At 35.6% G+C, this 13,570-nt stretch overlaps 1 protein-coding gene across 10 annotated transcripts in view; it reads left to right on the top strand.

Annotated features, from left to right (window-relative positions):
• mrj (DnaJ heat shock protein family (Hsp40) member B6 mrj) overlaps positions 1-13,570 on the top strand; it is a 60,305-nt gene continuing 46,735 nt past the window's right edge. For 5 of the 10 annotated variants that reach the window (XR_013260801.1, XR_013260799.1, XM_077434385.1 and 2 more), the window contains exon 1: positions 17-125. The gene's annotated coding sequence lies outside the window, so the exon portion shown is untranslated. Of the gene's footprint in view, positions 126-8,277; positions 8,592-13,570 lie in introns of those variants that run through there. The other 5 variants (XM_077434391.1, XM_077434386.1, XM_077434389.1 and 2 more) reach the window with 3 other exon arrangements.

Genomic DNA, 13,570 nt, shown 5'->3' with positions numbered 1-13,570 from the left:
ACGAAGAAGAAGAAGTAGAGGAACAGGTGATCGGTGTTGCCAGCCAGTGTAGCGAGCGAGCGAAGTTTTGTGGTGTGGTGAGCGCCGTCAGGAGTGGCAGGACGAGGACCCGGAACGCCCCAAAGGTAAGATTGGAGCGAGAGGAAGAAAGAACGAGCGCCCCGCACCCTCGACTTCGCCCTACGTCCCGTCCCAACCATTTTCCATTCCTCATTTGAAGCTTGACTGCGCAATGCAACTGCCGAATCGATACGAATCACGTTTCTCGTGACCGTTGCCGGTTCGTTGACGGCTTGCATCATCATCATCATCAGATCAAAACTAACTAAAGGAAATCTCTGCTTGTCTCCCCGTTCACGTGTTCACTTAATCGATTACGTTTTGAAATCCGTATACCGTTTATTTGAAATATAGTGAAATAGTATACCGTTGATTTAGTGGAATTGTTTACTTTTCAAATACTAGTTATTTTCATCAGTATTAGAAAGAAGATACATAATAGTAATGGGTCAATTTAATGTTACAGAAAGATGTGTTCGATCGGTAATTACAAGTAACAATATGAGCACACTAGATTCACATTGATCATATTTTTTTTTAGCCTTGAAATCAAACTTGGTTTCTATGATAGACCAGGCCTTGCTTTTACCTTGATTTTTCCTTAATATGAATTTGTGTTTTTAAAATTCAAATATTCATTTGTTCTCTGTAGTTTATTAATACAATATTAATCTTTTGTTTTCGTTGAAGAATATTGGATTTATCGTCAAATCAAATACCCAAATCTGGCGAAATTCGGTATGCATTTTTAATCTTTTGAGTCTTTTTTTTCATTATTCTGTCAAATTTTATTTGTAATATTATATCAGTCCTTCGTTTTATGAAGCTATTTGCTAACACAAATCGCTCTGTGGAAAAAATTAAATAATTTGATTGAAAAAAAATCAGTAAAGGTCTTGTTGTGAATACAGCAAGGATCTTGGGGCTTGGCCAGATTCCACATTTTACTGCTTATTATTTTTGGTATTATAGAGAACCTTGAGGTTCGTTTGCTTGATGCCACAGGTCGTAGTCTGAGGACCTCCAGGCAGTGGTGTCACTCCAATTTTGGAACAACGGATTTCCAATTTTTTTTTTCAATGAAATTATTTTGAAAATATATATGTATATATATTTTTTTTTCATCCAAGGTACTATTACATGAAAGTTCATTACATTTTTAAGATTTGTATAATTTTTGACAAAATTATATGAATTTTTAGATTAAATAGCGGGTTTCCGGAAACATTAGATTTTAGACAATGGGTTTCCGGACACCCATGGAAACCATTAAAGTGACACCACTGCCTCCAGGATAGAGCATTACAATCAACCCAATATGCTAATTAGCAATATTCTTCTTCAATTAAAAACTTATTGAAAAAAATTATTCCGTTGATTTATAGACAGTTTTTGAGAGACAGACTGAGGAAAGGATGGTTGTATAGAATATATGTAGATTCTTAATTTATGATTCATTAGAAATAATAATAAATAACTAAATTGTACATATGTATGTATGTATGTACATACATACAGGGCTGCTGAGAGGAATCCCGGGCCTTGGGAAAAATTCATTCCGGGCCCTATGATATACCAAAAAAACGGATCTTCTAGATATATTTTTAATATGCGAAAAAAATATCAATTTATGTAAATATGTTGGTTGTCATTTTTAAAATAATTGAATCAGAAATTATGATATAACATGGACACTAGTATTTACTCGTATTTATACGAATCTGAATTGAATTAATAGGGATAATATATTAAATTGTCTTTATTTGAGAATTAAATAAAATTCCAATTAGAAAAATCGTATTTCGACTATTCGTTTATTTTATCGAGGTAAGCCAATTATCAATAGAATTTTTGTTATTAATCCACAAGAATAGTCGAAATATGTATGATTTTTCTAAGTGGAATTTTATTTAACTCTCATATAAAGACAATTTAATATGTTATCCCTATTAATTCAATCCAGATTCGTGTAAATACGAGTAAATACTAGTACGAGCTTTTAGCATGAAATTTTAGCGATTAAAAATTCAGCACACTTCTAATAAACCCTTTTAAACGAAAATAAAAATAGTGTGGCCAGAACACTATCCCAATAAACATGTTTCAATAGAAAAAACTCAATATAAAATAGTATTAACAGTGGGCAAAAAATCCCAAGTGAAGATAGGTGCTTTTGATTTGAACTGGACGACTACTTAGAAAGATTTGAAAACTAAAAAGTACTACAAATGAAAGATAAAATACCCGACTATAGATTACAATATTCATTTTGAACAGAAAATTGACAGATTTTGAGACATCGACCAAACAACACGAAGATATAGAAAAATCGCGCGATTTAAAAAACACATCTCCGAATTTCGAGCCAATCAACATTTTTTATTACCAGATTCGTGTTTACTGGGCATAGATCTATAAGAAAAGTCATATCTCGTCTCTGAACCATTTTTCGTGTCGAACAGTGTTATTAAATACTACTTTCACAAGGCTATTCTTAGTTTTTCACTTCGCCTATTGGTCTGACACTATTCTTACATTCTTCCGATCGATTTGAAATTTTGCCATTTTGCGTGGTTTGGTCAACGATAGAAATTTAAATCGCTTCCACTAGTTTGCTGGTGAAAAGTAATCGTAATAAACACGTTTAAAAATCCAAAGATTTGAGACAATGACAACTCATGGCCAGTAGCCTTGTTTTAACTAAATATTATGTGGTACAAAATTATTCAATAAGTTGCAACAATTACTCATTCGAATTATGTATCTCCATCTAGCAAAACTACAGTCTTTGTAGTCGGGTTTTGAATTATTTAACTTCCATCATTGATTATACGATACATTTGAATTGTAACTGAAAGCCATTATTGATTGTACATTTAATTATTTAACTTATAAAACTCTATTCGCAAATTCGAATATATAAGTAGATACATATTATCATGGTTATATTCGCCGTCAGCATTCAAGTTAAAAAAAATATATATCGACGTCTTTGTTTAATATTGGCAATTATTGTTTCTTATTCATCAAGCGGTTGTATAATTTGTAATACGACCATCATCGCTGTCATTAAGCATAATGAGTTTCATTGTGAAAATTCGTTTTTCCCTTTTCATAATGAAAACGAATAAGCGTTTATTTATTTACCAACAATAGACATTGTCTTAACGATGCGATATTTTTTTCGTATTCGTACACATCAATCGGCGAATGCGTTTAGAAAAGTTACATCCAGAAACCGTAACATTCTTTAATGGACATTTAATGGAAATTCGTTTGAAAGCGCAACGACCCACTGGTAAATATTATTATTGCGATATTAAGTGTCATTGTTAATATTATTGTACCCATACGCGAAAACCCATTTTAACAATCATTTTGTAGTTTTCACCTTTTCCTTTCACAAAAAATTTTAAATGAAGTTTTCTCAATACAACATTCTCCAAGCAACAAAATGTTTATGTTGTGCTTTGAACTAATCTGAACAATTATGTAATAGGTCACATATGGAGAATACAAATATTTCAATCAATTAGCAGACTGAGATATCATTATATATTGCTATTTTATAGTATCATTGCTCTTTCAAACTGGGGTACGGGATTTTTCTTAAAAAAAAATAGATACATATTCATCAATTAAAAAAAATATTGATAAATGCGAGGATGAAAATTTTTATACTTTTTTGATAAATTTCAATATGTAAATAGACTTTATCTATAATTCAACTATGTATGCATAACACAAAGGGTTGGCTTTTTCCAGATGGGACTCGGGTGTGAAAAAAAAATGGTTCCCGAAATACTTAAATAATATAAAAAAGATTATTTGAGGAGACTCGTTCCCGGCTAGAATGCGTGCGTGCGTGTGTGTGTGTGTGTGTTTGTGTGTGTGTGTGTGTGTGTGTGTGTGTGTGTGTGTGTGTGCGCGCTAACGCTAGCCGAACATAATGAATGAATCGATAAAAAGCCTAAACTTTGTATAAATTTTCATTCGGAGTCGAACCGGCGTACCCTCACGCGAACACAAATATCCTCTTATAGGTATACTTGAGTTCAGAGACTTAGCCGTGAAACCATCGTCGAATATTCAAATAGTCCTTTTTTTAAACATTAATTGAAAGTTTTCGTTCTCGCCATATAAAAATAATTTTATTTAACGAGTTTTGAACATTTTTTTTTGTTTTTCATATTAAATAATTAAATATATATTTTTAATTGAAATCTAATATATAATTTCGAAAGAGACTGTATGTAAGTATTTATACATATATGTAAATATCTTTGGTTGGGAACTTTGTAAAAAAAAACGAAGTTTCTATGACTACAATTCAATGGTTGAATATTATGTTTTTTCGATTCAAATAAATCTAATAGAAAACAAATGAAAATTTACTATTAGATTCGCCATGTTTACGCTGTTTATATTACAAATACTGAGCGAAGCCGGGTAAAATAATAAGTTATTACGATTCATATTGTAACTTTATTTTAAATCATCTATCAATCCGAAAGCACCCATTGAAATTTCAACGGGCATATGTAAAACTAGTAATACATAAAGGCCAACACAAATTAACAAACGACGTGCTCTTCCACTATCAACCTAAACTATTACGGGAGTGTCCCAATGTGACACCTATGGCTATCTTTGTACATATGTATTATATAATTTTATTATAAATAAGATAAATTGGCAAACTCTGATAGTAAACGATCGACATGTAGTCGCAAATATACTGTTGCGTATGGGTGGGTTCACAGGTAAAGTCGCTTCACAGCTTTTATTCAACGATTCGAGAGGTCCACACGGAACCACCGCTAATCTGATCTACCGTGTGTACCTTCTTATAAAGGACAAGTTGCACAGCACAGCTTCCCCGATCCATTAATTTGTCTGTTGTCTAGGCAAGTAAAGGTCTACCCTATCGAGTGTATTGTTTACGCACGCACTCACCCAGATCCAGCGCATCCTTTGTTCAGGCTCTTTCTGCGTCCCGCTAGCCTAATCCGGGGTCTCTATTGTTCACCCACGAATGCACTTAGACAGTGGATACTCTCTTGTGTTCTCTATGTGGATACTCTATTATGTTCCCACGTTATAATACCATCCAAGGTCTGGCCAGCGACACTGGATCAGGGCTCGAACCCATGACACCTCAGTTATCGGGTACCTATTTGTTTTGAGTTTGCGTTTTTATAACAGTTTTGTAAATAAAATCCATTTTTTTTACTTCTTCATGTCTTCCTTTCTTTTCACAATGCTTTTGTATGTTTGACTTCGCAAACGATTGAGCTAAATTACCTACGGTCTTCCGATTGTTTTGAAACTTTGACATTTCGCGCGGTTTGGTCAACGATGGAAATTTCAATCGATTTTTATAGTTCGATGGTGAAAAATAATCGTAATAAACACTTCTAAATTTGCGAAATGTTTGAAGACGGTGACGTTTAATAGGTCTTATAGATAGACCTTATATTTTTGGCTTTCCGCCACTCGTCTTGTCGGATTTTAATTGTTTAAACGCCTATAACTTTATCGTTTTCACACTATATCTTATAATTCATTATTCGGTTTCTCCCCAAGTTGGCCGGCGCTGTTTATACACGTGTAATCTTTCTTTACATCGTTACGAGTCATAATCGAAATATTTTTGTTAATATTGCATACATTATTCATATACATAATATACATTTTTCTTCTCATACCAATGTCAAACCATCGATTTTAATCACACTCGTAATATTTTCTCTTTTGTTAGATTTTGCAATAAATTATTTCTTGCCAATTAAGCATAAATTATATACAGCTCGAAAAACGCACAAGTGGGTTTTCACTTTTATAATAAAAATGAATCGAGTCAACGTTCTTTGACGGGTTCTTTTTTTTTCGTCTCGTCTTCTATTGGTCTCTAGTAGTGCCAGTTGAAAGTTGAACATTTGCGTAAGTAAACGGTGAGAATAGGAATGCGCACGCGTACAATGGACGCATCAGAATGCAATTAATTGTACATACGTTCGTTCATACATCTTAACACGCAACCGCTCATCGATTTCGACGTGTCGCCTCTCTCACTCTCTCAGTTAATTAACCCCTTTGTTCTATTGTCCACTCTGAAAATAAAATGTCTCCATTGTCGTGTTTGCCGCTCTGTCAACAAATTAATAAGCGAATAGATAACGTGGACTCTGCTACTATTGTTTGAATATGTCGTTTGGTCGTTGACCATCGACTATACATACTTTGGCAACCCACATTTTTATATGTGGACCTTTATTGAACCTCGCTTGTATTTTATTTGGGCATTTTTTCGCTCTTGAGATAGTGTGAGGATGTGTCTTCGACGTCTTCAACTTTACGTCGTTGTCTTCGAGAATTGTATCCTACACTAGTGGTTCCACCCGGTTTCGCTCGCTATTTGTAATATAAAACGTTTAAAAATGGCTAATCTAATGGTGGAAATTCATTTGTTTTCTTATTAAATTTATTTGAATATTCAACGACAGCCAATCAGAATCGAAATACACACACACACACACACACATAACAACGAACGATCTTTGTTTTGTTTCTTAAGATTATGAAGTTTGTTGTACATAAAACTTTTGGATGCCATTTGCATGGAAACTTTCATCGTCCACTTGCAAGTGAGTGTCGATTGTTTTCTTTCGATAAGTGCATACGTGTATCAGATGTACCGAAAATGAAAACAATACGCGAATATTTTGTAGTTTCTCTGGTTTTTTTTTTTTGTTTCGGACACGTTTTGACTTTTCGTTTGTGCTACAATTTCTCATCGCGCTATGATTCCCCAGTCATTATTATTTGTCTTTTTTTTTCTGTAGTTTCGTTCTCGCAACGTTTCGCCGCTAATGATTAATAACGACGTTTGATAAATCGGTTGGTTTCATAAGCTCGCTAGAGCGCAGGCGAGATAATATAATGTGCAGAAACGAGCAAACGGCGTGGTGCTCGCTCGTTCGTCATTTTTTTGTTTTGTTCCTTGATTGGTGAATTGTGATCAGCGGGTGATCTCAGCTTTCGCACTCTTTGGACATCTTACGTTAGTTGCCCTTTACTGATCGTATCCGACTATGCTGCAAATTACCTACATATGTCTATGGGTCTACCTCACGGGCCGGAATGTGAAATTACCGAAAACGCAAATATCGGAAGGCAAAGATCGAAAATCGAAAGATCTTAAGTCAAAAGATCAAAAAAAAGGGTGCATGATAAACGGTATGTACTCACGTACATACTTACTTAATTTGCGCGAGCAGGATACAACAGGAACAAGAGGAACAGGCTTTTCCTCCCGTATTCTGCGCGCGAACATTAATACGGGAGGAAAAGCATGTTCCTCTTGTTCCTGTTGTATCCTACTCGCGCAAATTAAGTGAGTATGTACCGTTTACCATGCACCCTTTTTTTTGATCTTTCGACTTAAGATCTTTTGATTTTCGATATTTGCGTTTTCGGGCGTTTCTTATTCGGGCTCGTGACGAAGACCGATTATACCTATATTGCAAAGGTCATATTTTTGTAATATAAAAACTGTGACGTGTTATATCTGAGAAGTCAATAAATAACGTGGTCATCGAATAATTTTGAATAAATGAACTGACGAACGATTTCAATCTTTTTACTGACAATAAAAATGACGATTCTCACCAAATTCACAAAAATCACATCGTTCAATCTATTATATGTATATGTAATAGATTTGTTCACCAATTTGTTGGTCATAGACCTTTTTCAGCGATGAGCAACTCGTCTGCAAACGTCACAAAAGAGTTTACAAAGGATTCGAAATATTATTAAACAATGGACCAACGTTTATGACGTGTTCCCAAAATTAAATTTTACATTTTTAGTTCGGTGAAAGATTCTCAGAAATGAATTCGACAGATTCGTCGTAGCGTTGCTCGCTGCGAAAAACTTCTTAGCCAGCTACCCATCGCCAATAAAAGCGAACGGCCACTTAACTATGAAGTTCCTCCATAGTACGTTTTGATATTTTTCTCTCGAATCGCCGATCAAAATTAGACCGCTGAAAATGACAAAGAGGTGATAAGGAATCTCGGTTAGATAATGCAGGAGCAGAAGGAAGAGGAGCAAAAGTAGAGGGGGCGAACGGGAAGATTGGGGTAGTAGTGGTGGTGGTGGTGGTGGTGGTGGTGGTGGTGGTGGTGGTGGTGGTGGTAACACTTCAGCCACACTCAGGCCGTTCGCGTTGTCACCGTTCGCGTCAGTCAGCCGCGTTCAGTCGGCTCAGGTGGACGTGTCGTACATTTGCTCCGCATCGCTCGCTCAGTGCCGACAGTCTGCGCGCGTGTTCTCAGTGTTGCCACTGCTCGCCCCTACTCACTTGCCAGTGCGCTCTCGTTCTCGTTCTCCCTCTCGTCTACCTTCGTTCGCATCGTGCAGTCTGCCGTCTGCACCTCCCAACCACACTCCAGGTGGGTCCCTTATCGACCTGCAATTACATAACCCCGCGACACCTGTGGCTGCGTACATCGTCATCTCTCCAAGTATGTATGCATATGTATAGTGTGATGTGATGTGGTGTGGTGTGGTGTGGTGTATCGTATCGACCAAACGGTTTGACAGGTCGCGCGTCCCCCTCTGATCGATACTCGCACCCGCTGTTTCTCAATCTGTGCGCCGCGATCTGGTGGGCGGCTCGCTCCCTATTTGGCAGCTGGCTGCGAACCAGCTAAACGCCAAACGAACTAATATGGAAACCCGGTCTCCGTGTCTGACGCATGTCGACTAGGAAGTACATGTTGTGGTTTTTCGTCGTATTTATGTAGGTCCTTTGCGGTGAAAATTTCCTTAGGGTTTGTTATTGTTGTTGTTGCTGCTGCTGCTGCCCTCCTGCCCCCCCCCCCCTCGCTCGTCGGAATGGGTTCGAATGTGTCGACGATGGAAGTTTCTTATCAGTCGTACATTCTCCGATGTGATTTCGCATTGATCTTGAATTCTTATTTGATTATTTAACGATGTCGATTACAGATTCGGCATTATTTACACATTTAGATATTTCGATTCATTTGTCAAAAACTGATAAATTGCTGTGTATCATCTTCGATTGATAATTTCGCCATCGATATTCTTTTATAGAAATATATGAAAGGCTCGGCGTAACATCCTTAACGAGGAAAGCCAAGACTACTTCCGGTCCAAGTACTACTTCCGGTTCAGGTAAAAATATTCAAAAAATATTAGGGTATAAAATTTATAATTTCTATTACATGTAAAAAATTCGTTGGTTTAGCGGTTTGGCAGATAATTGAATTCATAAAAAAATCGATAGGAATTTCAGTAATCGATACTAAGTTTCAGTTAGATAGGACTAACGGTGTTCAAAAAATCCCCAAAATACACAGACACACAGACACACATTTTTTCGAGATCAGTAATTGATTCTGAGTTCGAATCGGTCAAAATTTCGAGTTCGAATTTTCGCATGATCACAAAACTTCATCTATTGTTACTACGTACATAGATAAAGTAAAAAGTGTTTTACATACGCTACTTTTGCCTAGCGTTATTGCATAAATTTTGAAGGCTCGCTTTTTCCTTTGATCAAAATGTTCACTAAAATTATTCTGTTGAGTAAATATTTATTTATTTGGAAAATTTACAGTTTATTAAGTTACATAGATTGATAGTAAAAAAAATATAATTATGTTAAGTAAACCATTAATAATTTTCACATATAGGTAAAAAAAAGAAAAGCTCAAACATTTAAAATAAGAAAAGAGTAGGAAAATAAAGCACATGGAAATAAGGAACATGGAAAGTACACAGAATAAAATATAGCAATGTAATAAAAATAAGATAAATTGTAAAACGTAAATAGAAATTGGCAATTGATGAGTACGTAGTGATAGACGTGTAGATATCCAGAAGCATAAATATCAGCAGTTATGTGTATATGAATATAAATATACACATACATACTTGCATCCATAGAAGCGATACGGAATTACCGAGCAAACCATCACTCGTGATACCAATTGAGTTAAAATAAAATTAATAAAGCGAATTATATAGTTTTTTGGCAAGTATTTGTTCATAATATAATAATAAACAATGATTTAGATGACAATTGACAATAGAATTGAAAATAAAGTGCGTTTAGAAATATAAGAAAGAACCAATAATTAATAATGAAAACAAAAACCATAATATATGGGCAGAATTGATAGAGTGCGTAAAGATAGACGTATAAGCCTACATGCGTAGGTAAGCATACACATATGTATACAAATGAACATGCATCAATAATTATAAACAAAGATATAGAACTATTGTTCAAATAATAATCATTGATGGTAGTATATTGATGGTAAATATATCAAAGCTTTTGTTTGAAAATGTGTTTCAAAGTTCAATTGAGTTTGAGTTGAAAGAAAAAAAAATCATTTGTTGATTATTCTCGAGCCCTTTGAATGTACACATCGCGTGTTCTTTGTTTCGATAGCAATTTTCCTCCATTCGTTCCGGTAGTCGGCAGGTAGTCTTGTATTACGACAGCTGCACCAGGAAAACCCAATTTTGAACGTTCGCAGATATTCCACGTGTTCGGCGCATCTCATTATCAATCGTTCGACGACCAGGTGACGTCTCGAATCTTGACTCACCTGACACAAACCTGGCCGCCTCCGCATTATCACACCGATGACAAGCGTTCCGACGAATGCCACAGCATTAACCAGAAACCGGTGTTCCACTAAAAATAACTCAAATCTTCCGAACAGGACCGGCTAACCTTGTCGAATATTCAATGATCTGCTTTCCGCACGCGATTCCGATCGGATGATTTTCACACAGTTTGGTGGATAGCGTTTGTTTTTATTATTATATTTATATTGATTCGATCTTGTCTTATGATGGGTTTTCACGATCGTTTGCCGCTCATCTGTTGTTATTGTTCGCTACTGCCGAATTCGTGACTTTCGCTGTTGCATCTCGGTCGACCTTCGATTGCGTGCATTTCTTCGCATTTCGTAATTCTATCTTTTGTTTACGTTACGTTGTGCAATCTCACTCTTTTTCTCGTGCGCCAACATATAATAACGAGCGGCAAAAACTGAGGTTGAATGGCACGTGTATGTATGTATGCACATTTGTGCAAATTTTGTAACTGTTTGTGACGAACGTGCGTAAAAAATCTATAGAAATGTGTAAATTCGACCGCTTTTCGTCGTTTTTATTATTATTTGTCGCAACTGTTCCGCCTATTGTTGTCCGTGATGATAAATATAAGAGATGCTTTTTTAAATGGTTTATCGGCTGTAACAGTAACGTCTTTGTCGGGACGTTTAATTTATGGACTGACACATGAAAGGATATTCAGGTTTTGGCAATGCAATGTTGTGTCATGCGTGACGTATGCATTAATTGGTTTTTTTGATCACACTTCGTTATGTTTCATCATGCATATTTTATATTGTACTATATGTCCGACGATTTTCTTCTTAATTTGAGTTTGAAGCATGATTATTTATGTTTTTAAAAATGTGATACTTTATTTCCTTCCCCACATGACTGATCCTTTCCTGATATCGTATACATGTACTCACATACATATTGATATCATCATTTACGGTCATTCACCATCCACTGTTGAACGAAGGTCTCCAACACGCTTCCGTTCGCCTCTGTTTTACGCAACTCTTGTCCATCTCACATTTTTCTAATTTAATACACCCATCTTCTTTCGCCTTTTTACATTTTCTACCTAAGAAACCCGCCCAGTATACAGCCGTGGACAAATGTATTAGGCCACATATAAAAAGTGGTTTTAATCGAAAACACTCGAGTATTTGAAACAGCCACTACCTGCATCGCATCTTCTTAGTAGTCTTAGGCGATCGATGGAAGCTTTTCAAATAACAATAGACCTCAACGATTAGTGTTCAAAGCAAGACTGCAAAAAACATGGTTTTTCTAAGAAATTGGAATTAGTGAACCATTTTTTTGCGAAAAGCATATTTGATTTTTCTTCCTGGGTGGGTTGCTTATTATTTAAAAAAAATACTAAATTGTACATTTTACGCAAGTCAGTTTTTTGAGAGAAATAGTTTCGTCGCGTTTTAATTGTTTAATGAAGTACATCTTCTTTTATTATTAAATTTGTCAAAAGCACGGGAATCGAGTAAAAGGAACAGGGCTTAGATCATTTTAATACATTTTCAAGGGTCGGGATAAAATTTTCCTAACAACTTAAATTATCGCGATGTGGGGTCCAAACGACATTAAAAGTTTACAATGAGTATATATTAGATCTATAAAACATCTACCAAAAACGGGAAAATTAAGGAAAAAACACTTTCAACATCGCATTTTAACGAACAAAATCCCAAAAACAGACCTTCTGAATGAGTGATGTTTGAAATGGCCAAAGACGTCTTCTGAAAGCCGGATTACGGGGTTGCAGGGTCAGAAAGAAGTCACTGCTCTCAGAGTTCTCTTTAAATTAATGACAATTTTAAATGTTTGTTTTTATCTCGGAACAAAAATTCAACAATAGTTTTATTGACTTTCTTTCACTAATCGTTTGCGTGTATTGACAGTAATAAATTGAAAATGTATTCAAATTAATTACGAGCTACAATCGTTTGTTTTATGATTATTTATGTTTGTTTTTGGTAAACGTTGATTGTGATAAGAATTTGTGAGCAGTGTGTACTTACGAACATATTTTGATTTATTTTATACGACTATTTATCTGCTCTCATATTTATGACACACATTCATTTTATCTTTGTACTGCAATTGTGCTAAAGCAGAAACATAATATACATATTGCATTATCGTTTATGTATGTATATTTTTAGTTCTTTCATTTTCATCCCCCATATAACTTTATTATTAAAAATTTCTATTTAGGATGACTCTGTCCACCGTTGTGTATAATGTACATACATGCACGCTCTTCAGTTTATTTAATAACATATTTTATCCGTTTCAAACCCAATATTATTAAATAGATAGTGATCGTGTTATAATAATAAGACGTCGGTTACGCGCGTGTTACCGCCGTCTTGTTACGGCTCATCAATAATGCAGCAATTGGCTGACCTCGATGTTAGCCCGGTGCAGCATATTTCTTACTTACGCTATTTCACTGCACATCGTGCTCTTCTTATCTCGGAATACGCGTCTCTGCTTCTTCGCCTCGGAGCCAATCTCAACAATTTTTCGCCTGAGACGTACGATATCTTTACCTCGTGTGACTAATGACTTCTCCTTCGCGGAAATCGATCAGCATCATTCGCTCGATTGCAAATCGATTATTTATGCATATTTGTCCAAAGAGAGTGCCCCCGAGTGTGTTTAGTCCAGAGTCCAAAGAATATAAATACAATTGCCATGGTTGCGGCTAGACTTTGCTTATTTTGATTTTTAAATTCATTTTCGGGCGTCGGTGGTAAGTTTTCCGTTCGAATTATGCGATATATTGCATTACCGAAGCGGTGGCGTTTGCCAAATCTGCGAA

This window comes from Arctopsyche grandis, chromosome 7 (genome assembly GCF_051622035.1).
Source record: "Arctopsyche grandis isolate Sample6627 chromosome 7, ASM5162203v2, whole genome shotgun sequence".
Taxonomy (NCBI): Eukaryota; Metazoa; Arthropoda; class Insecta; order Trichoptera; family Hydropsychidae; genus Arctopsyche; species Arctopsyche grandis.
Note: the sequence above shows the minus strand (reverse complement) of the source record. Positions and strands in the feature narration are given on the sequence as shown.